Raw genomic sequence first — 22880 nt, forward strand, 5'->3', positions numbered from 1 at the left:
TACACCACAATGTGCTTCAGTAATCACTACAACTGCGGCTTACCATCGGCATAAGAAAAACTTATCCTAATTATCAAACATACTAATTATCTATAGCTATGAGAGTTTTGGAACATACCTGATATTTTTGATGATGTAGTTGACACAATATTTCCCGCACGGTTGTAAGTTTCACCGTGTAGTGTTTTCATATTCAATCTAACTTGAACAAAAAAAAGAAACAAGCAAATATACCAAATAATTAGATATTAAAAACAAATAACATTTTGCAACGATTGCATAATCATCATTAACCCACATAATTACCAATGAACATGACCTAAAACAAAAAGCTTTCATCGTGAGCCGCTATCTTAACCAGAGCATAAGTATTCACAGACAATTCATACAAACTACTCAAGCAGCAGATTGAAAAGGTTCATAGTTGTTAGTAAGATATGTACCAAGCCTCTTTTCAAAGTATAAACATAAGCCTTATTACTCTTTCTAATCGATATTTCTTTTCATCCTCATAGCCTGACCTAATGAAGAGAAAAAAAGAAAATCGGGCAACTGATGAATTGTCAGTTCGCAGCCACCGTGGTTTAACGGATCGATCTGTTCCCAACAGAGTTTTCAATGATGTCAAAAACAGGACTACAACACCTACAACACCAGTCAACAATTTTAAAAGATCCAGAGGTAAGTACTTTGTAATAATATAGGAAGTAATATTTACAGTGAAGAACATACTTATCCTTTTTTTTTCAAGAAATGGGAAAGGAAAATGGTAAATCATCACAATCGGCAAAGAGAACTCGGTATTCACATCCAAACTCATGTAAGATGACATTGAAGTTCGAGTATAATTTCCCATGTTTTACATTAACAGATACGCATTGTTTGAGACTTTTAAATTTACTTCATATACTAGAAAATCAAATGGACAAGCATCAGCGAAGAGATATAAGTATGATACAGATGTCTGCTCTCCCACAAGTGCGCTATCTATACCGGTTAGATCTATCTTTGATAGATTTTTCAATGATGTATTGAACAGCCCTAGGATCCCATTCACACCGGTCACTAGCCTAAACCTTTCAGTTGGTCAGTTTTTTTAAATATGAAATTCAGTTACCACTAATTGATATTTATCTGCTCATAATCTGTTATATCTATAGGTGAGATGGGAAAGGAAAATTGTCAATCATCTGAAATGGCAAAGAGACATACATATTCACAACCAAAGTCAAGTGCGTTGAGAATACATTTCATATATTTGTTAAACCAAATGTTTTGATAACTATCTCAAGTTCTTTGATTCATACTATTTTTCGAGGACTGACACATTGATTCTATCTTTACTAGCAAACCAGAGTTGTAAATCAGGATTGACTACTGTAAGGCATGCTGATTCAATAGATCCTAGAAAGAGAAGCAGGACTGTTTTCAATGACATCACCAATATTTCGTTAGAACAAGAAAATGGAACTCAGGTTATCAATAAGAGACCAAGAAAAGTCAATGATAACATGAAAAGATCAAATCCATCACCTGGTGAAACGACAGACAAAGAAGAAGAATCAGAAGAAGATGACAATTTTGCTATTGAAGGTGAGATATATATAAATTCTATTATCGAGTATATTATTATAAATTTCTAAACTATATAATCATTCTGGTCATATTTGTGTTTATCAAGGCTCTCATTATGTGAATGAAGATCAGTACTTTGACTGTACCACCCCTGAGAATACTGATTCTGAGTCTGAGGTTGATTCAGAGACTGAAAATTATGATGATCACAATGTCAAGAAGACTGAAGCAGAACGCAAGCAGTCAGTTTTAAGCAGGATGGAAGCTTTACTACAAATGGCTTTTACTGGTAGAAACTCATGTGCTAAGCAAACCAGTTGTAAAGAATTAGGTACTAAAATCTCTTTCTTCCTGTAAAAGCTAACAAAGATTTTTTTCCTACAATATAATTAACATTTCTTATATTTTGATCTTCCTTTATAGGTTATATAGATGACGGTGATCCTACCTATACTTGCAGTCATTGTGGAGCTATAATGTGGTTTGGAGAACGTATTAATAAAAGTCGAAAGACACGCAAGCCCATCTTTTCGCTGTGTTGTATGCAAGGACAGGTTCAGTTGCCGCTACTAAAGGAACCCCCCGAAATAATTACAAGATTGCTTACTGGAGATGACCCACTGAGCAAGAATTTCCAGAAAAACACAAGACCTTACAACATGGTTTTTTCTTTTACATCGATTGGTGGAAACTGTGAAAGAGCTGCTCAAAAGGGCCGTGGACCACAAATGTTTCAGATTCATGGTGAAAACTATCATTTAGTGGGTAGTTTAAAGCCAAATGATGGAGCAGTTGCCAAGTTTGGACAACTGTATATTGTTGATACTGAAAATGAAGCTGAAAACAGAGCAAACGCATTGAGGTATGTTGTTGTCATTTTATAAAAATCAAGCTTCTAATGCATTATTGGGTTTTAGTTTATCACATTCTTTGTTAATTTCTTTAACAAGCAAAGGTAAAAATAGTGGCTAACACAAGAAGAAAGATAACTTGAAGAAGGAGATTATCCAGTCTTTAATTGAGGTGTTAAATGCAGTTAATCCATATGTAAAGGAGTTTAGATCTGCAAGGGACAGATTTAGAGAACATCCGGAAGAGACTTTTCACATGAGGATTGTTAGTGATCGTTTTAAAGATGGAAGGACGTATAACACTCCTACAGCATCTGAAATTGCAGCATTGATTCTAGGGGATTTCAATCTTGACATGGATATAAGGGATATCGTTTTACAGAAACATTCTGGAAAGCTTATGCGGATCAGCGAGATTCATGCTGCCTATTTCACACTTCAATATCCTCTAATATTTATATATGGAGAGGATGGATATAGACTTGGGATTAATAAAGGAGTCACCGAAGCTACAAAAAAACAAAAAAGACAGACTATCTCCATGAGACAATTCTTTGCATTTCGTCTCCATGAACGAAAGAACGAGTCTCACACTCTTTTAATTTCTAGGCGCCTATTCCAGAAATTCTTGGTTGATGCCTATACTACCATAGAGTCCAATCGTCTACGCTATTTGAAATTTAATCAGGCATCTCTGCGATCAGATAGTTTTGATTCACTGAAAGAGTCAGCAAGTGCAGGGGCCACCGATATGCATGAGCAAGGTAGGGAATATGTGATACCAGCTACGTTTACAGGAGGTCCTAGATATATGAAGAATTACTACTTGGATGCAATGGCTATATGCAAGCATTTTGGTTTTCCAGATCTCTTCATTACGTTCACGTGCAATCCTAAATGGCCAGAGATCACAAGATATCTAAATGAGCGCAAGTTAACATCAGAGGACATACCAGAAATCATTTCTAGGATGTTTAAGATCAAACTCGACTCTTTGATGGATGCTTTAACTAAGAAAAATCTGCTAGGAAAGACGGTTGCGTGTAAGTTATAATTTTACATTCTTTATTAATTCAAATTGATTTATAAGTTTACAATTATTTGATTATTTAAGTTTTTTTCACTGCTTATAATGTTTCAGCTATGTACACAATTAAGTTCCAAAAGCGGGGGCTGCCACATGCTCATATTCTCCTGTTCATGCATCCTACATGTAAGTTTCCCATGACTGATGATATTGACAAGATTATAACGGCGGAAATTCCTATTAAGGACACTGAACCAGAGCTGTATGGTGTTATTAAAGATATGATGATTCACGGACCGTGTGGTCACGCTAATAGGAATGCACCATATATGGAGAATGGTAAATGTTCTAAGTTGTATCCGAAATCTTATGCTGAGAAGACTACGGTAACTAAAGAAGGTTTCCCTGTTTATTGAAGGCAAGAGCATTCTGATAATTTTGTAATGAAGAATGGCATCAAATGTGATAACAGATTTGTGATCCCATACAACAAGAAACTCTCTCTTCTATACAGAGCTCATATTAATGTGGAGTGGTGCAACCAAACATGCTCTATCAAGTACTTATTTAAGTACATCAACAAGGGTAGTGATCGTGTCACTGTCGTTATGGAACCATCAGGTTGTGGTGAATCTAATGGTGGCAGTAATGGAGAAGCTAACGTTGAGAAGAAAAAAATGAATTCCAAGATTTTTTTGATTGCAGGTATCTGAATTCCTAAATGTTAATTGAAACTCGGTTTTAAAGCATTATGCCCTATCTTATAACATGATAATCGTTTGTGTGTTTTTGCAGATATGTTTCTTCTTGTGAAGCTTCATGGCAAACTTTTTTATTCCCAATACATTATCGATCTACATCAGTTGAGAAGCTTCAATTCCATCTTCCTGGAAAACAGACTGTTTTTTTCAAAGGCAAAGATAAGATTGAAGAAGTCGTCAATCGTAAGCTTATCACACATACCATGTTTTTGGCATGGTTTGATTTGTGTAAAGTTGATGAATTTGCAAGAACTCTTACTTATGCTCAAATTCCGAACTTCTATACTTATGATAAAACGAAGAAGAAGTTCAGTAAGCGAAAAAAGGGATTCAGCATAGGCAGAATAAATTATGCTCCACAGAATCCAGAGAATTCTTATTATCTGCGAGTGTTGCTGAACGTTGTCAGAGGCCCTACCTGTTATGACGACATGAAGACATTTAATACTGTTCTATATCCTAGCTATAAAGAGGCATGTTTTGCGCGTGGGTTGCTAGATGATGATGAAGAGTATATCCAGGATATAAGAAGGAGAAGTTTTGACGGTTTTGCAAGTTCACTAAGACATGTTTTTGTCATGATGCTGCTTTCTGGTAGTTTGTCTACACCGGAGGATGTTTGGGAAAAAACATGGGAGTGTTTGGCTGAAGATATTGAGCATAATAGGCGACTTCTTCTGAATAGGCCTGGTAAGAATTTAATAAACTAATTGTATTTTGCATATTAAACACTCAGTAAAGTTAGTGTTGATTTTGCATTTTAACACTACCTGACATTGAATTTGTAGGTCTCATATTAAGTGATGATGACAAAAAACAGTTTGCTCTCCAAGAGATTGAAAAGATTATGAGACGAAATGGGAGTTCTCTTTCACAATATGAATCTATGCCCAAACTAAATAGGAGCAGTAATCACGACTCCAATGTCCTGATAGTAGACGAACATAACTACAATCGTGAAGAACTGATAGCTACTCTTGATAGTGATCTTCAGAAGATGACTGCCGAACAGAGGAAAGTTTATAATGAGATCACCGATGCTGTTAAAGAAGACAAAGGTGGAATGTTCTTTGTTTATGGATTTGGTGGCACTGGAAAAACTTTTATCTGGAAATTACTATCTGCAGCAATCCGATCTAGAGGTGATATTGTTCTTAACGTTGCATCAAGTGGGATTGCATCTTTATTGTTACCAGGTGGGATTTGGGATACCTTTAAGTCCTGATGAGTTTTCAACATGTACTATGACTCATGGAACAGATCAAGGGAACTTAGTGAAAGAAGCTTCTCTCATCATATGGGATGAAGCTCCTATGATGAGCAAGCATTGTTTTGAGGCTTTGGATAGGAGTCTAAAAGATATTGTTGGAAGTAAAACCAAGAAGCCTTTTGGAGGAAAGGTGGTGGTTTTTGGAGGTGATTTTAGACAGATACTTCCAGTAATATATGGTGGCAGTCGGGCTGATATAGTTTTGGCTTCTTTGAATTTGTCGTATCTTTGGGAGCATTGCAAAGTTCTGAAATTGACAAAGAATATGCGATTGTTGTCTGTTGGTCTAACTCCTGAAGAGGCTACTGATATTAAGGATTTTTCTGAATGGATATTAGATGTTGGAGATGGTAAACTATCTGAGCCTAATGATGGTGAGGCTCTAATCGATATACCAGAAGAGTTTCTCATATTAGACACAAATGAGCCTATAGAAGCGATAAGCAAGGCAGTGTATGGAGAATCATCTTTGTTACAAGGAAACAATAACCCAAAGTTTTTCCAGGAGAGAGCTATTCTATGTCCAACAAACGAGGATGACAATACTATTAACGAATACATGTTGGATAAACTTGATGGTAAATACTCATATTTCGTCTTCAATATACTAAATTATATATTGTATTTATCTGAGCTCTGAGAGTATATAACTAAGATTTTTATAAAACGCAGGTGAAGAAAAGATTTATCTAAGCTCTGATAGTATTGATCTGTCTGATGTAAGATCAGTTAACGATGAAGGCCTAGGTCCAGATTTTCTAAACAGCATTAAGGTCTCTGGTTTGCCAAATCATAGTATAAGACTGAAGATTGGATGTCCAGTCATGGTACTGAGGAATATTGCTCCTACAGAAGGATTAATGAACAGAACAAGATTAGTGATTACTGAACTAATGCCGTTTATGGTGGGAGCTAAGATACTTACAGGGGAAAAAGTTGGTGATACTGTCTACATTCCTAGGTTATTGATCACACCATCAGACACCAAATTGCCTTTCAAAATGCGTAGAAGGCAACTTCCATTGGCTGTGGCTTTTGCAATAACAATCAACAAAAGCCAAGGTCAATCACTCTCGGAAGTTGGAATTTATTTACCAAGACCAGTGTTCTCACATGGACAGCTTTATGTAGCTATTTCTAGAGTGACATCGAAAAAGGGTCTGAAGATTCTGATAGTCGACAAAGATGGAAAACCTCAGCGAAAAACAATGAATGTTGTTTTCAAAGAGGTTTTCAACAACCTCGGAGACTAAATTCAGAAGTCGACAAGGTTAGGCAATGATTAGTCATTTTGATTTAAATTACCTACTCTCTATTTTGCTAATCTATATTATTAAGGTGTGTTGTATTTTATCTATCTTTTAAAACCGCAGTGAGTTTCTGGTTTGGAAGCGTGAGAGCTGTGGAAACGTGAGAAGTGTGGAAGCGTGAGAATTGCTACTATCCAGAATCAGTTTTTTTCGTTAGTTTTGGTTTTTTACAACTATCTATTTGTCTTTCACGCTTTGTTGACATACGTTTCTAAATACATATCATAATAATTCATTATTTGCTTGATAATTTTCATCTAAAACAGTACAAACATTTCAGCACATCAAACATTCTCCAGGGAAAAACCTATCTACCATTTACAGTTCCACTTAAATCTTCTAAAAGTAATCTAAATTTCCCAGACAACTTACTTTATATTTTGATGCAAGACATTGTCGCCATGGAAAACTCCTGAATTGCTTTTGTGTATCTCCATGATGCTTCTCCCGTTTATGCTTCTCCCGTTTTGTTAGGATACTACAAAATAAAACAAAAACAAAGACCATAAGAATACTTTTAGAAGATTTCCAGACGGAAAACTAGGGACAGTTCAGGAACGGCTGTGAGTGGCCATGGAAAACTCCTGGTAGCAATCTAACTATCTTGATCAGAGAACAAAATGTAAAACTGATAGAAAGAATGACGATACTTTTAACCGAAAAAATAAAAACGACTGATAGTCCAACCTTTACTCGATAGCTCGAGTATCAAATTCAACAATTTTGTATTAACATAAATCTGTATTTCAGTCTAGATTTGTATCTTATTTTTTTTATCTTTGATTATTATGAATATAGAGGAAGACGAACAGATCAGAGAGAGACACCAACAAAGAAAACTTACAGAGAATGTAAGAACCCGTGAATTTCTCAATCGAGGATATTGATAGCCGATCTTATAGGAATCGATAAATCTAGCCACAAACAAATAAATCTCTATAAGAACAAGAATATCAGCCTCGATTGAAGACCGGATGAAAACAATTCTTAAGAATATAGATTCTAACCTTTTGAGTATATCTATCGATGAGCTTGCTCTGTTTACGAGAATGAAGAAAGAAATTTTGGTGCTCTCTGAAAGTTAAAACATTGATCGGGTTCTTTCAACTTGAATCGATGATTTCGAAGAGGTACATGTAATGCTTCCAAAAAAAAAAGACACGTTTATGTTCGTAGAACAAAATAAAGTAAGAAAAAGGAAAATAAAAGATAACCGTTTTTATTATTTCTTTTCCTGGACTAATGCTGTTACTTATGGGCTTATTGTTTTGATATGGACTTGTGGATTACAATAAATTTTTGCTTTATGGATCATAATAGTTAGATTGCCATTAATTATAAAACAAAAACAATTATATGATTGCACTTAATTTCTTAACCAAACACATTTTGTTTCTTTATTTCTTATAATTCTTGCATACACATTGAAAATACTATTCTATTAATAAAAAAATTGTAAACTATTATTTTTTTCGATTAGTACACTTCTATTTACATTACTTAAACAAAAAAAATTGTTATATCTATCAATTAAAACATTTATATATCCGCATGAGGTTAATCAATTAATTAATTTTTTAAAAAAATTTACACTTTTGTTTGTTTATCTATTTTATTATTACAATTATTTTATTATAATAATAATGATGACTTCAGAGATGTTAGTCTATATTGTTTTCGTTAATATTAAATTAGTATTTTCACCTTATGTCTATGTTTATAATACACTGATATGTTAATCCAAATTGTATTGGTTACTATTAGGTTAGTGTTTCACTGAACATCTATAATACACAGTTATTTTCATCCAAATCGTATTTCTTTATATTATGTTAGTCTTTTCACTGCACGGAAATATCTCTAATATACCGATGAAAAACTACTAATACAAAACACAGTTTAAATATTGTTCTTTCAACAAAAAAAGGAATTGGACAAACTCGAAATGTATACAAACAAAAATAAAACTCGCGCGGGCGCGCGGGTCATGATCTAGTATATTATTAAAACTGAAGTACTTTTTGATATTGTTTGTAGACTTGGATATAAGTATAAATTGGAAACAAGAATAGCAATATAAAAAAATTGTGTCCTTTTAATAATTTAATTATAATAATTATATTAAATGTATTTCCATATTTCACTCAGTTTAAAATGTTTATTAATTATATTGTCTTAATAATAATAGTCCATATTTTATTTATTATTTAATCAACTTTAAATTTGTGTCAATTATAAAATCAAAATGTAAAATAACATGGTGTGACATCTATATTATTAAAGTTAAAGTACCTTTTCGTACTGTTGGGAAACATGAATAGCAGTATAAATGAGAATTGTTTGGAAACATGGATAGCTGTATAAAAAAAATAGTGTCTTTTTAGTAATTTCATTAATATAATTGCATTAATTGTATTTCTCTATTTCACTCAGTTTATCAATTTTATTAATTATATTACCTTAACAATACATCACATCATTAATGATATTATCACAATAATAATAGTGTAGATATATATTTATTAGTTAATCAACATTAAATTTATGCCAATTATAAAATCAAAAATGTAAAAAAGCAACTGGATTTTGCATATGATTAAAAGTTCGATTTAGTTTATTTTACTAAAACTTTATTTTAATTTTAGCTGCAATCGGTGGAAAATAACGTAGCTAAAAACATAATTCAAATACATGTTTTTGTGAATAAAATAATAACTTAAATCAAAAGAATAAAAATGTATTACATTTATTGTCACTTAATTTTTCGCTCCATATAATTATTTTACTGAATAAAAAACCCTTTATATTTCACTTAATTTAGCCAAACACATAAAAATGTCTTTTTATTAGTTTATAAAATCAGTTAGGCATGCATATTGCTATCCATTTAGGTACATGTTGTTCTTTTCGGATATCTTTTTTTTAACCCCACTTGTATATTATAAATTTATGTGTGGGTTTGAGTTGATCCTTCTGGGTCTGGATGAGTTCGGTTATGATGTATAAGAACTTCAAAATATCTAAATAACAAATGTATCTGAAACGGATTCGTATATTTGTACAATAAATAACCATGTTACCCGATTCGGTGTAGGTCATTTGAATACAATTAGTTATATTACAATCAATATCAAATATATAACATTAAGCATGAAAATCAAATATCAATGTATAATAATATAATAACCAATACTCACGGGTCAATCTTGTTGGGGTCAAAATCGGTCACGACGGAATCAATGTCTGAAAGTCCGTAAAAATCAGCATAAACGTTTTTACGAAAAGTAATCTTCGTAAAAATATCTTTACGAAGAGCCTTGCAGTAAAATATCGTCCAAATCTCAATCGAACCACTAAATACCGATTGTCCGAAGGCAACAGACATGTATCCAAATCGGCCGCGGACAAACTCGAGTATGAAAATCAGACCGCGGACAAGCCAAGCTCGATCGATACGCGGCGACCAAGCATGCACACAGCTCGGTCACTCCGAGCGTCCGTCCCGCTCGGTCGCTACGTAGCGACCGAGCCTGAGCCAAACTCGGTCGCTACATAGCGACCGAGCTCGAGCCAAGCTTCCGCGGATAAATACGGAAGTTTTGAAGATAATTGTGAAAATCGGGAAAAATGGAATATCTCCATTTTTATGCTATGACGGCTTAAGGGCAGAAGAGTAAAAGCGTAAACCGACCTTGGAGCTAGTATATAAGGAGTTCTAGGCGAGGAGCATGAAGGAGAACTTTTTTAGAGCAAACTTAGCACTTAGAGCAATTTAGGCAATTTTCCGTTTTTGTTATTTCGAGCTGCGACTCAATTAGGTTTAGCCGTCTTAGGGTTGCTAGAACTAGGAATCTCGCCGACAGCTCTCGAGCCCAGGCTTATACCTTGTTGTAACGCTCATACGCAGATTCGGAATAAGATCTACTTTGCTCTCTTTTCGATTTCTTATTTTTATCGTTGTTATTCTCGTGTTCTGATTGCTTGACGTGTAGTAATTAACAGATATCCGGGTCCTCTGGGAAATTAGGGTTTTCCTAATTTCCTTATTTAAACGGAAATCGACAGTGTGAATTTTGGTTCCCACAGTTTGGCGCTAGAAGGAGGGGGACTTACGGATCAATCTAACCCGCAAAAGCCACAACACTCTCAATCAGACATGTCAACTAACGACGCGGATAACGTGCAAACCCCTCTTAACGGAGGCAGCAGCACCGATCTCCATTCTCCAGCAGCGGACGTATCCGCGGCCAACGCACAAGCCAACGCCGCGACGCTCGAGGAGTTTAAAAAGATGTTCGCCACCTATGAGAAAAGGTCGGAAGAACAGGATAAGCTCGTGAATACCTTGACCAAACAGGTTGAAACCTTAACGGCAAGGACTCGAGCAATCCATCCCCGCGGAACCACTAAACTTCGCGGGAAAAGACTCGACTTCGCAACACCACTCGATAGGCCTGGAACCGCGCGGTAACGACCAAACTGTGGAAGTACGGATAAAACTAGGGGTAGATCGGCCTTGGTCCGACCATTCGCTACGTATTGAGCGACCAAGCCAATCGGTCGGTCGCTACATATTGAGCGACGAAGGCACTCGGTCACTCACTACGTATTGAGCGACCTAGCCATTCCGTCGGTCGCTACGTATTCAGTGACGAAGACTCTCAGTCGGTCGCTACGTATTGAGTGACCTAGCCACTCGATCGGTCGCTATGTATTGAGCGACCAAGACACTCCGTCGGTCACTACGTATTGAGTGACGAAGACACTCAGTCGGTCGCTACGTATTGAGCGACCAAGACACTCGGTCGGTCGCTACGTATTGAGCGACCAAGACACTCAGTCGGTCGCTACGTATTGAGCGACCAAGACACTCCGTCGGTCGCTACGTATTGAGCGACCAAGACACTCCGTCGGTCACTACGTATTGAGTGACGAAGACTCTCAGTCGGTCGCTACGTATTGAGCGACCAAGATACTCGGTCGGTCGCTACGTATTGAGCGACCTAGCCACTCGATCGGTCGCTACGTATTGAGCGAGGAAGACACTCCGTCGGTCGCTATGTATTGAGTGATGACTCTCAGTCGGTCGCTACGTATTGAGCGACCAAGACACTCAGTCGGTCGCTACGTATTGAGCGACCAAGACACTCAGTCGGTCGCTACGTATTGAGCGACCAAGACACTCCGTCGGTCGCTACGTATTGAGCGACCAAGACACTCCGTCGGTCACTACGTATTGAGTGACGAAGACTCTCAGTCGGTCGCTACGTATTGAGCGACCAAGACACTCGGTCGGTCGCTACGTATTGAGCGACCTAGCCACTCGATCGGTCGCTACGTATTGAGCGAGGAAGACACTCCGTCGGTCGCTATGTATTGAGTGATGACTCTCAGTCGGTCGCTACGTATTGAGCGACCAAGACACTCCGTCGGTCACTACGTATTGAGTGACGAAGACACTCAGTCGGTCGCTACGTATTGAGCGACCAAGACACTCCGTCGGTCGCTACGTATTGAGCGACCAAGACACTCCGTCGGTCACTACGTATTGAGTGACGAAGACTCTCAGTCGGTCGCTACGTATTGAGCGACCAAGACACTCGGTCGGTCGCTACGTATTGAGCGACCTAGCCACTCGATCGGTCGCTACGTATTGAGCGAGGAAGACACTCCGTCGGTCGCTATGTATTGAGTGATGACTCTCAGTCGGTCGCTACGTATTGAGCGACCAAGACACTCAATCGGTTGCTACGTATTGAGCGACCAAGACACTCCGTCGGTCGCTACGTATTGAGTGACAAGACATTCGGTCGGTCGCTACGTATTGAGTGACCTAGCCACTCGATTGGTCGCTACGTATTGAGCGACCAAGACACTTCGTCGGTCACTACGTATTGAGTGACGAAGACTCTCAGTCGGTCGCTACGTATTGAGCGACCAAGACACTCCGTCGGTCGCTACGTATTGAGTGACAAGACATTCGGTCGGTCGCTACGTATTGAGTGACCTAGCCACTCGATCGGTCGCTACGTATTGAGCGACCAAGACACTTCGTCGGTCACTACGTATTGAGTGACGAAGACTCTCAGTCGGTCGCTACGTATTGAGCGACCAAGACACTCGGTCGGTCGCTACGTATTGAGCGACCTAGCCACTCGATCGGTCGCTACGTATTGAGCGACCAAAACACTCTGTCGGTCGCTACGTATTGAGTGACAAGACATTCGGTCGGTCGCTACGTATTGAGTGACCTAGCCACTCGATCGGTCGCTACGTATTGAGCGACCAAGATACTTGGTCGGTCACTACGTATTGAGTGACGAAGACTCTCAGTCGGTCGCTACGTATTGAGCGACCAAGACACTCGGTCGGTCGCTACGTATTGAGCGACCTAGCCACTTGATCGGTCGCTACGTATTGAGCGAGGAAGACACTCCGTCGGTCGCTATGTATTGAGTGATGACTCTCAGTCGGTCGCTACGTATTGAGCGACCAAGACACTCAGTCGGTCACCACGTATTGAGCGACCAAGACACTCCGTCGGTCACTACGTATTGAGTGACGAAGACTCTCAGTCGGTCGCTACGTATTGAGCGACCAAGACACTCGGTCGGTCACTACGTATTGAGCGACCTAGCCACTCGATCGGTCTCTACGTATTGAGCGACCTAGCCACTCGGTCGATCGCTACGTATTAAGCGACCAAGCCACTCTGTCAGTCGCTACGTATTGAGCAACCAAGCCACTCGGTCGGTCACTACGTATCGAGTGACCTAGCCACTCGGTCGGTCGCTACGTAGTGACCAACCTGCGAACGAGTCGATCGCTATTATTTTTTCGGAAAAACTTTCGTAAAACTAAAATAAGCAACATTTGACAACCTTCAAAATTCTAACAACAATCGTAGAAAAAGAATCTCTGATAAGGGAAGCGATGGAGCAAAATCCGAGAATCAGAATTCGCCCATCCGCCTCTCTCCACGATCTCCCAATCCTTCCTCTCACAACTCGATTTTTTCGACGATATGCTCATTCATTTTCGTAAATCCAATGATATTAAGATCGAAACATGGATCACGAAAATTGAGAAAATTGATAGCTGCCTAAACGCGGCCAGGAAAGGATAGATATCCAGGAAGAATCAATATTCTTGCTATTCGAAATGAGCAGACAAACACGAAAAGAGTAAAGGCAAATGAGCAAGCAAAACAGAGAAGAGGCTAACCCAGATCTACGAGAGAACTAAGGTATTCCCGACTTGAAATCAGGCTTGGAATTTCGTAGAAAATTACTAAGAAATAGAAACGCCTAAGAGACTGCCGTAGAACTTTAGGGAACTTAAAACCTAGGTGGATAGTCTAGCGAAATAAGTCTTAGGCGATTTTTTCTGTCTCGGTATATTGTTCCATAATTGTTCATCCAGATCTTGCAAACCGATCTAAACTCTCCGAAAGTCGAGAAACGATCGCCACGCATATCATGCTCGCTTCCTAAAGAGAGAAAAAGTTAGAGACATGAACGTCGTCTTAAAACCGATTCTTTTCTGGCAATTTTCTCTGAACCGACATATCCCAAGTCGTCAACGTGGAAACAACCAAATCACAGTCCAAGCGTCGTCTATAAATCGCCCCGAATTATCGATCATTCCAAACATCAGAAGAGGAAACGTACACAACCCTTCAAAGTATCGGTTCAACCGTTTTCTTTCGTAAAAAAAAAAAGGGGGAGTAGGTACGTATACTATACTCGTATACTCCCAAACTTCAAAAAACTTCTGCAAATCGTCAAGAATAGGCAAACAACAATCTTAATATTCGTCTAAACGCTAGCAACATATCCAGACGATCATGAACATAATCTCAAAAACTATACATCATTTCTTGTCGCAATCATGCGTACAGAAAACTTGTACCAATATCAAACTGAAACTCGACGATTAGCCAAAGTATTGAAGCCTTTTCCGGTTTCAGAAAGCCAGTTTCGTTTTAAAAATTTCTACGAGAAATCTTCAATCACCAAAGCATTTCTTTCAGTTTCCGTTGTACCAAGTAAGTCACGGAAAAGCATCGAAAACATTTGCGACAAAGAAAACTCGAGAATATATGTAGCATCGTGCACATTAAAAGGATCACTTTCCTCCCGATGGTTAGCTAGATCCACCTCTGGTTGACCAATTCGTTCAAGAAACGAATGTGTCATGAGAATCCTCTCGAAAAACCTATGAAAAACGTTCCGCGACTAGATCGTATTGAAATAAACTTCGGTTATACTCCATGAGTAACTCCAAGCAACTTTCACCTAAGATCAAAATCACAGCGGGAACGTTTCTCGTAAAACCCGCAGAAAAAATGCTACTTTGACATATGTATACATATCACTGATTTACGACCTCTGTAAAATCGGTGATATGATATGATAAATTATCGTATAGCCCACAGTCGGAAATCATATGGTAAATTCTTCGTAACGAAACTAAGTCCTAACAACCAAACGGTTAACAGAAAATCTAAACTTTTCGAAAATTGACCAAGTTCAATACGCTCCACAATTCACTTTAAGCCCGCAACGTTTTAACCATAATATGCGGCATGTAAGGAAAAATTCGTAACAAAGCTTCAGAGCTATACGAAACATCCTAAAAAATGCACGAAATACATCTCGGAAGGCCAACACTTCACAAAGCACTATGAAGGAAAACGCTTGTTCCCATGGACAAATTTACACGACACCTCAGTCATAATTCCTCGATCGCAAATAAAACTATTAGCATCCAAACATGAACAACAATTTTGGCTGCGAACATTCGTAGTCAAACTAGAATGTTTTTCAAACGCATGGCTAAGACTAAACCCTTGCAACATCGCAAATATCTTCAAGCCCGCGAACATTTCAAGCACGAAACGTGGCATACGAAAGAATAACAAATCTTCAGCATCGCGAGACGTCGCAGACGCCTGAAGATTAGTTCTTCGACGAAATTTCCTTCCTCGATAAAAATACCTTCATGGAAGACCAAACAGTCATACGCACTAACATCTTCTCAAAAAATATTCTTCGCGAAGACTCGAAACGGTATTTTTTACCATTAAGTTTGTTGCTGATCACAACAAACTCTCAACGTCCTAAACAGACATAGCCATCTCACGAAGATGACTCTCTTACATCCGACACAAGGATAATAGCGCTATAAAAGAAATCCGAAATTTTGGTCCAGCACTTCCGGTCTCCGGAGAGATGCTCGATTCGTATCAAACAAGTCGTATAAGCCGAGAACCTATCGCGGACTTTAAATCGATACGAATCAGGAAGAAATCGCAACAGGAAAAACGATAGCCGGCCAGTCACCGCACAATCCTTAAACCGAAAGTAAACCTAGGTCTTGCCCTAAACCCAGCGCACTGGTCTCTAACATCTCTAGGCATAGTATCAAACACTCTGATACGAGATCCCAAAATTTGTCTCTTTGCCAATGTTCGAACGTCTTCAGAAAATCCCGCAAGTTTACACACTGCGGAAAACTCTCGAAACAGATTATGGATATGGCAATTCACACAGAGTTAGATTACGAGACGACAACTCGTAGTCTTCCATCTACACCCATACAAAATGCCATCGGCAGCAACACGCCTTATAACCGCTACATAAAAACTAGACCATAAAGGTCCTACTGGAAAACTAGTCATAAGAACCTTAACTCCAAGACGAACTACGAAAGGCTTGATCCCTTCAACAAGGGTACGTAGGCAGCCGTCATAAGGCGCAGCCCCAATCTTATCGCACTTTCTACTTTTAGGAGAGCGAGAAGATAACTTACCACAGACCTTTTCAACCATTAATTCCGCCTAACTCACCTAACTTGCCAAGCCACTCGCTAGAAACTCACGCTAGAAGCTCATGGTTCTAACGAGCTGGGGGGCTAACTGTTGGGGTCAAAATCGGTCACGACGGAATCAATGTCTGAAAGTCCGTAAAAATCAGCATAAACGTTTTTACGAAAAGTAATCTTCGTAAAGATATCTTCACGAAGAGCCTTGCAGTAAAATATCGTCCAAATCTCAATCGAACCACTAAATACCGATTGTCCGAAGGCAACGGACATGTATCCAAATCGGCCGCGGACAAACTCGAGTATGGAAATCAGACCGCGGACAAGCCAAGCTCGATCGATACGCGGCGACCAAGCATGCACACAGCTCGGTCGCTACGTAGCGACCGAGCGTCCGTCCCGCTCGGTCGCTACGTAGCGACCGAGCCTGAGCCAAACTCGGTCGCTACGTAGCGACCGAGCTCGAGCCAAGCTCGGTCGCTACGTAGTGACCGAGCGTCCGTCTCGCTCGGTCGCTACGTAGCGACCGAGCGTCCGTCTCGCTCGGTCGCTACGTAGCGACCGAGCCTGAGCCAAGCTCGGTCGCTACGTAGCGACCGAGCGTCTGTCCCGCTCGGTCGCTACGTAGCGACCGAGCGTCCGTCTCGCTCAGTCGCTATGTAGCGACCGAGCCCGAGCCAAGCTCGGTCGCTACGTAGCGACCGAGCCTGAGCCAAGCTCGGTCGCTACGTAGCGACCGAGCGTCCGTCCCTCTCGGTCGCTACGTAGCGACCGAGCTCGAGCCAAGCTCGGTCGCTGCGTAGCGACCGAGCGTCCGTCTCGCTCGGTCGCTACGTAGCGACCGAGCTCGAGCCAAGCTCGGTCGCTACGTAGCGACAGAGCGTCCGTCTCGCTCGGTCGCTACGTAGCGACCGAGCGTCCGTCTCGCTCGGTCGCTACGTAGCGACCGAGCCCGAGCCAAGCTCGGTCGCTACGTAGCGACCGGGCTCGAGCCAAAGTTCAGTCGCTGCGTAGTGACCGAGCTCTTCCGAACATCAGTACGACATCAGTACATGCATTCTCGTCAAACCTTCAAATGTTATCTCCCGAAGACCGTAGCGAGCTCAGTCTATGTTTTCCGCTATTCTAAATCATCGATCAAACTTCGTGGATTAGAAACCGCGGAAAGTTCTTTCTTTGTCGAAAGAAATCGTAGTAAACGCTCCGAGTCGGAAGACGGCCCAAAGGGACCTAAAACACGACTCGAGGCCCATCCTGCGATTTCTTAACCAAAAGCCCGTAAACCACAGCCTGGTTTACGCTTGGTCCACAAGGAAGGATAAATGTCAAGTTTTCGCGGATAAATACGGAAGTTTTGAAGATAATTGTGAAAATCGGGAAAAATGGAATATCTCCATTTTTATGCTATGACGGCTTAAGGGCAGAAGAGTAAAAGCGTAAACCGACCTTGGAGCTAGTATATAAGGAGTTCTAGGCGAGGAGCATGAAGGAGAACTTTTTTAGAGCAAACTTAGCACTTAGAGCAATTTAGGCAATTTTCCGTTTTTGTTATTTCGAGCTGCGACTCAATTAGGTTTAGCCGTCTTAGGGTTGCTAGAACTAGGAATCTCGCCGACAGCTCTCGAGTCCAGGCTTATACCTTGTTGTAACGCTCATACGCAGATTCGGAATAAGATCTACTTTGCTCTCTTTTCGATTTCTTATTTTTATCGTTGTTATTCTCGTGTTCTGATTGCTTGACGTGTAGTAATTAACAGATATCCGGGTCCTCTGGGAAATTAGGGTTTTCCTAGTTTCCTTATTTAAACGGAAATCGATAGTGTGAATTTTGGTTCCCACAAATCTCTAGTTGGACTTAAATTTTATGTAATTTTGTTTGGCCCTTAATGTTTAAACCTAATTAGTTGTAATTTTTGGCCTTTGAACCCTAATGAAAGACGGAAAAAAAGTTTATAATTGAATTTTAAATTTAAACCAGTATACCTTTTGCCTTATATTATTTATATTTAATATTTTTCTTGAGACGGTTATATGAGATTTTGGTAATGAACGGTAGCAGGTTTTAATTACGTTTTCTAGAAAATCAATTACTTTCACCAATCACCATATTTCTTTTTTAGTTTCCTGTTTGTAAGCTTAGCTCTCTCTCTCTCTCTCTCTCTCTCTCTCTCTCTCTCTCTCTCTCTCTCTCTCTCTCTCTCTCTCTCTCTCTCTCTCTCTCTCTCTCTCTCTCTCTCTTCTCTTAAGAGAGAGAAATTTCTCTCGACCCCTCTTATCAAAATTCCATCTTTCAGAGGGGGAGAGATTGAGCTGAGCATTTTTTGTCTATAAAATAGTTTGATCGTCGATGTTATACTTCTGCTTGCGGATTCCAGTTTGCGTTGGCGATTGTGCTTTGGTTTAGCCGAATTTTGTTGTGACTTTTCAAATCAAATTGAAGCTGTTCTTCAAGTATTTTGTTTTTTTCTTTGGTTTGATTTGAATAAATAAAGTTTAGGTCTTTTGATCGGATTTTGGGGTTAGCTCTCTGTATTCCAGGAGATATTAGTGTAGATCTCTGGGTTTGGTTTGATTAGATTCCATTTAATCTCTCTTCAATCAAAATTTTCAGTTTTGGATTGGGTAATTTTGTGTCTGTTTCTGACCGCAATCCTTAGTGGGGGAGTCTTAAAGATCTTCGATTCTTCAATATCAAAGACACAGACATGCTCCAGCCAGCTGCAAAGGAAGTTTGAAGATGAGAAAAGAGGGTGACAGAAGAGATTCTACCTATTATGGTACCGGTGGTCTTACAGAACAGAGAACAAATGAGAGATGCCGTGAGAAAGAGAAGAATTGCGAAGCAGTTCATGCACGTTTGCGGCGGAGAACTTTTGCGAGACGGCTGTGATTGCCGGAGATCGCATGTGAGACGTGTGGAATTGTTACGTGTCTACCAAAGCCTAAGAAAATGACACGTGTACAAACTGAAGCTTCCAGTTTCTTTTCTTTTGGGCTGTAATTTGATAATAATCTATTTGGGCCTCCTTAATATCTGTAAAACCGATACCAAATATAACTGTCCATTGGCCCAACATCAATGAATGTTTTGTCGACACAAAAAAATTTTGCTGTTTGTAAGAAAAAAATAAAAAAGAGAGTGCATTTTGTGTAGAGCTCTATTTTTTTTTTTAACTCCTAACTTTATTGATATCAAATCAATATAACATATTACATGAAACATAAATTACAACAAACATGTTATTAAAACGAACATTTAGCAGAGACAGCAGTAACACGATGCTTCCTAACGCATTCGTAGGATAGGCTGATTCGCTAGCTTTCCTCCATTTCGTTCTTGGTCTTATAAAATCTTTCTTGTGGCTCTTAATTCTTGTGAGTAAACGCCTTTTTTCTCTAAGAAGATCATTGGATGTGATCCATCTGTTACATCGCGATCCGTCCCAAACACTCCCGCTGCAGAAGATAACATGGTTTGTTGAAACTGTCCATGGCATTGAAATTCTTTTGCTTCGAAACTAATAAAATCCTATCTTCAAATTGTTTTGTTGTAGAAACATCTGCGTATTTCTCCTTATTGTCCCCAAGCCATTCTTCGTCCCCGTTTGTAGAAAGTGCATCAATCTCTTGACATCTCCTGGCCATGGCGGCTTTTGATGTTGATTTTGTGTGTGCTCAAATCGAGATCCTCGAGAGATTATACAAACTTGCAACATGTGCAAAGGAAGTCCATCAATACTGTAATTTCTGACCACAGATTCCAATATCGGAGAATAACACTCCACTTGGGAGAAAAGACACACGCCCAACATTCCACGAATACCCATTGATCTTCTCGTCCAGTTTCTCAGGATTGTCCAGATGATGACTGATATAACCAACATCATACATGATATTTGCCGGTGAAGAAGCCAGGATGGCCGCAAATGGTGAGACAGCAACCAAACAAGCTTTGGTTTCTCCCAAATCGAGAAACTTGATGTCCAATTCAACATGAATTGGGTTGATTACTAACCTAATACTAACTAGAAAGAGAATAAACAAGAAAATCCGACGGCCGAAGCCGCCGGACTCGGTAATCTCGGTGAAGAAAAAAGTGTTTGACGGTGGTTTTGGAAATCGTCTAAAGAGCCGCTTGAGAGAGAATTCGGTTTTTTTTCTAAGTGTAGAGCTCTATTAATGAGCAAAAACGTACTTTCTTTTTTTTTCGAACAAAAAAAACACATGCTTTTGAACAACCAATTATATATAGCGGCTTGAGTCCAAATCCGCAATGGACAAAATTTTCTTTAATAAATAGCAGTTTAAATATTTATATGGTAAATATGTTTTTATTCAATTTAAATATATTTAAATATATATATATATACTCATTTCTGAATTTTGATACTACTACTCGATTTTCAAAACATTAAAGTTTTTTTTGCGTAGTTGATAAATTTATATAACTATTTATTTTTATTCAAAATATTTCTTCTATCACTATTAAATAAACATTAATAATAATTTGTGGATCACATTTGTAATAACTCTTTAATATTTTTAACCGGATAATAGAGAAATAAACTGAACATAAAATATATGAATTAATATTAATATTTTGAAATAAAGTATCTCAAATATAATCAATTATGTTTTTCTCTTTCTAGTATTTGGTTATATATTGTCAAGTTTATTTAGTACTAGGGGCTTGACCGCTCTACGCCCGGGACTGTAAGTTTTGTTCAATGAGTATTGTGACCGATCTGTGGAGTTCATGAGACTCCAGCTTTGAGCTCTTGTTTTAACTCTTTAAAGCCGGAGCTTGGTTTGTGGGTGTTGGAGTCAGATTTTTTTCTTGCCCATGAAATGCAGGTGTTTGGTGTACATGGAATATGTAAGATGCAGATATCTTTGGAAGACGTCTGTTATACGGAAACACTACAAGAAATCAGTGATATAGCTACAAAAAATGCATTTATTTCAAAGTCTTCTTATAAATGCATTTATTTCAAAGTCAAACCTAGTTATTTAAATTTGTTTACTAATGGTTTTAAAAATTACTCCCTCCGTTTTTTAATATAAGTCGTTGTAGAGAAATGTTTTTGTTCCAAATTATATGTCGTTTTCGATTTTCTATGTAAAATTTATTAGTAATTAATGTTGTATGACCAATGGTAATATATTTTTATTTTTTCTATTGGTTGAATTGTGGTTAGGTAAATAATTAATGATGTTTTTGTTTAGAAAATATAAGAAATTGATGGTTTTTTTAATCTACGTGCATAGCTGTAAAACGACTTATATAAAAAAACGGAGGGAGTATTTTATAAGAAAATATATTTAATTCTTTTTTATCATAACAAAATTATTCACTAATTTTCCTAATCTATACATACAAATGCCCTATAAATTACTGCAAATATCGCAAAACATGCAACTACAATATAAATAAAAAAACAAGAAGATGAACACGAAAAGATAAAAGAAAAGAAAATATATTTATTGAGAAGATAAAACTCAAAATCTAACCAGGCGAATTGACTAAATACCAGTTGCTTATACTGTCAATAATCTCGTTAAGGTCATTGCCATTTTCATTTACCTATAGGCACTGCTCTGTCTAAGTGTCCTAACCCTTATTCCCAAAACATAGAATTAGATTCATAAGACAAAAGCATGGGTGGAAACGAATATACTGCTCTATGCATGAAACTAAGCTTTGCGAGCGTTCTTGGATGGGTTCCCTCACCTGTGGATTATCAAAATGATTGGTAATTGATTTCAGCGGGCTAGTACTTGATGTTGTTTTCACCGCATCTGCAAGTTCACATGTTCCATCATTAGCTCCAGGGGTATGCGTGTCCTTGGAGGAGAGGTCACCAGCATGGTTCTTGAAAGAAGCACAATTAGCTCTAGGCATATCATCTCCAAGGTTGAAATCGCCACCCTGTCCACAAACAAAAAAAAACGTGTTAGTATTTATTAGGTTAAAGAGACAAAGGATGAGAAAATTTGAGAGAATTTACATGCGGTGCAAAGGTAAGTCCTAGGAGGCGATTGATGCGATCACAGGCTCAAAAAGCTTGAGATGAAATGAGTAGCTCTTCCCAACAATGTCCTGGAGGAAGTAAGGGAGATCATATCTTGTCGTTTCCTGCCGACCATGTCCCTGATATTAATCAAATCCAAGTCAGTTAATTGCTTTTCAAAAACGTAAAACTATAGTACTCATTTTATGTCGATGCCACAAACCATGGGGTTAACAACCTCTGCAGCCCG

At 38.7% G+C, this 22880-nt stretch overlaps 1 pseudogene; it reads left to right on the forward strand.

The window, feature by feature from the left end:
* Positions 1 to 753: 753 nt before the first annotated feature.
* Positions 754 to 10046, forward strand: LOC106354652 (annotated as a pseudogene).
* Positions 10047 to 22880: the final 12834 nt, after the last annotated feature.

This window comes from Brassica napus, chromosome A3 (assembly GCF_020379485.1).
Source record: "Brassica napus cultivar Da-Ae chromosome A3, Da-Ae, whole genome shotgun sequence".
In the NCBI taxonomy this organism is placed as follows: Eukaryota; Viridiplantae; Streptophyta; class Magnoliopsida; order Brassicales; family Brassicaceae; genus Brassica; species Brassica napus.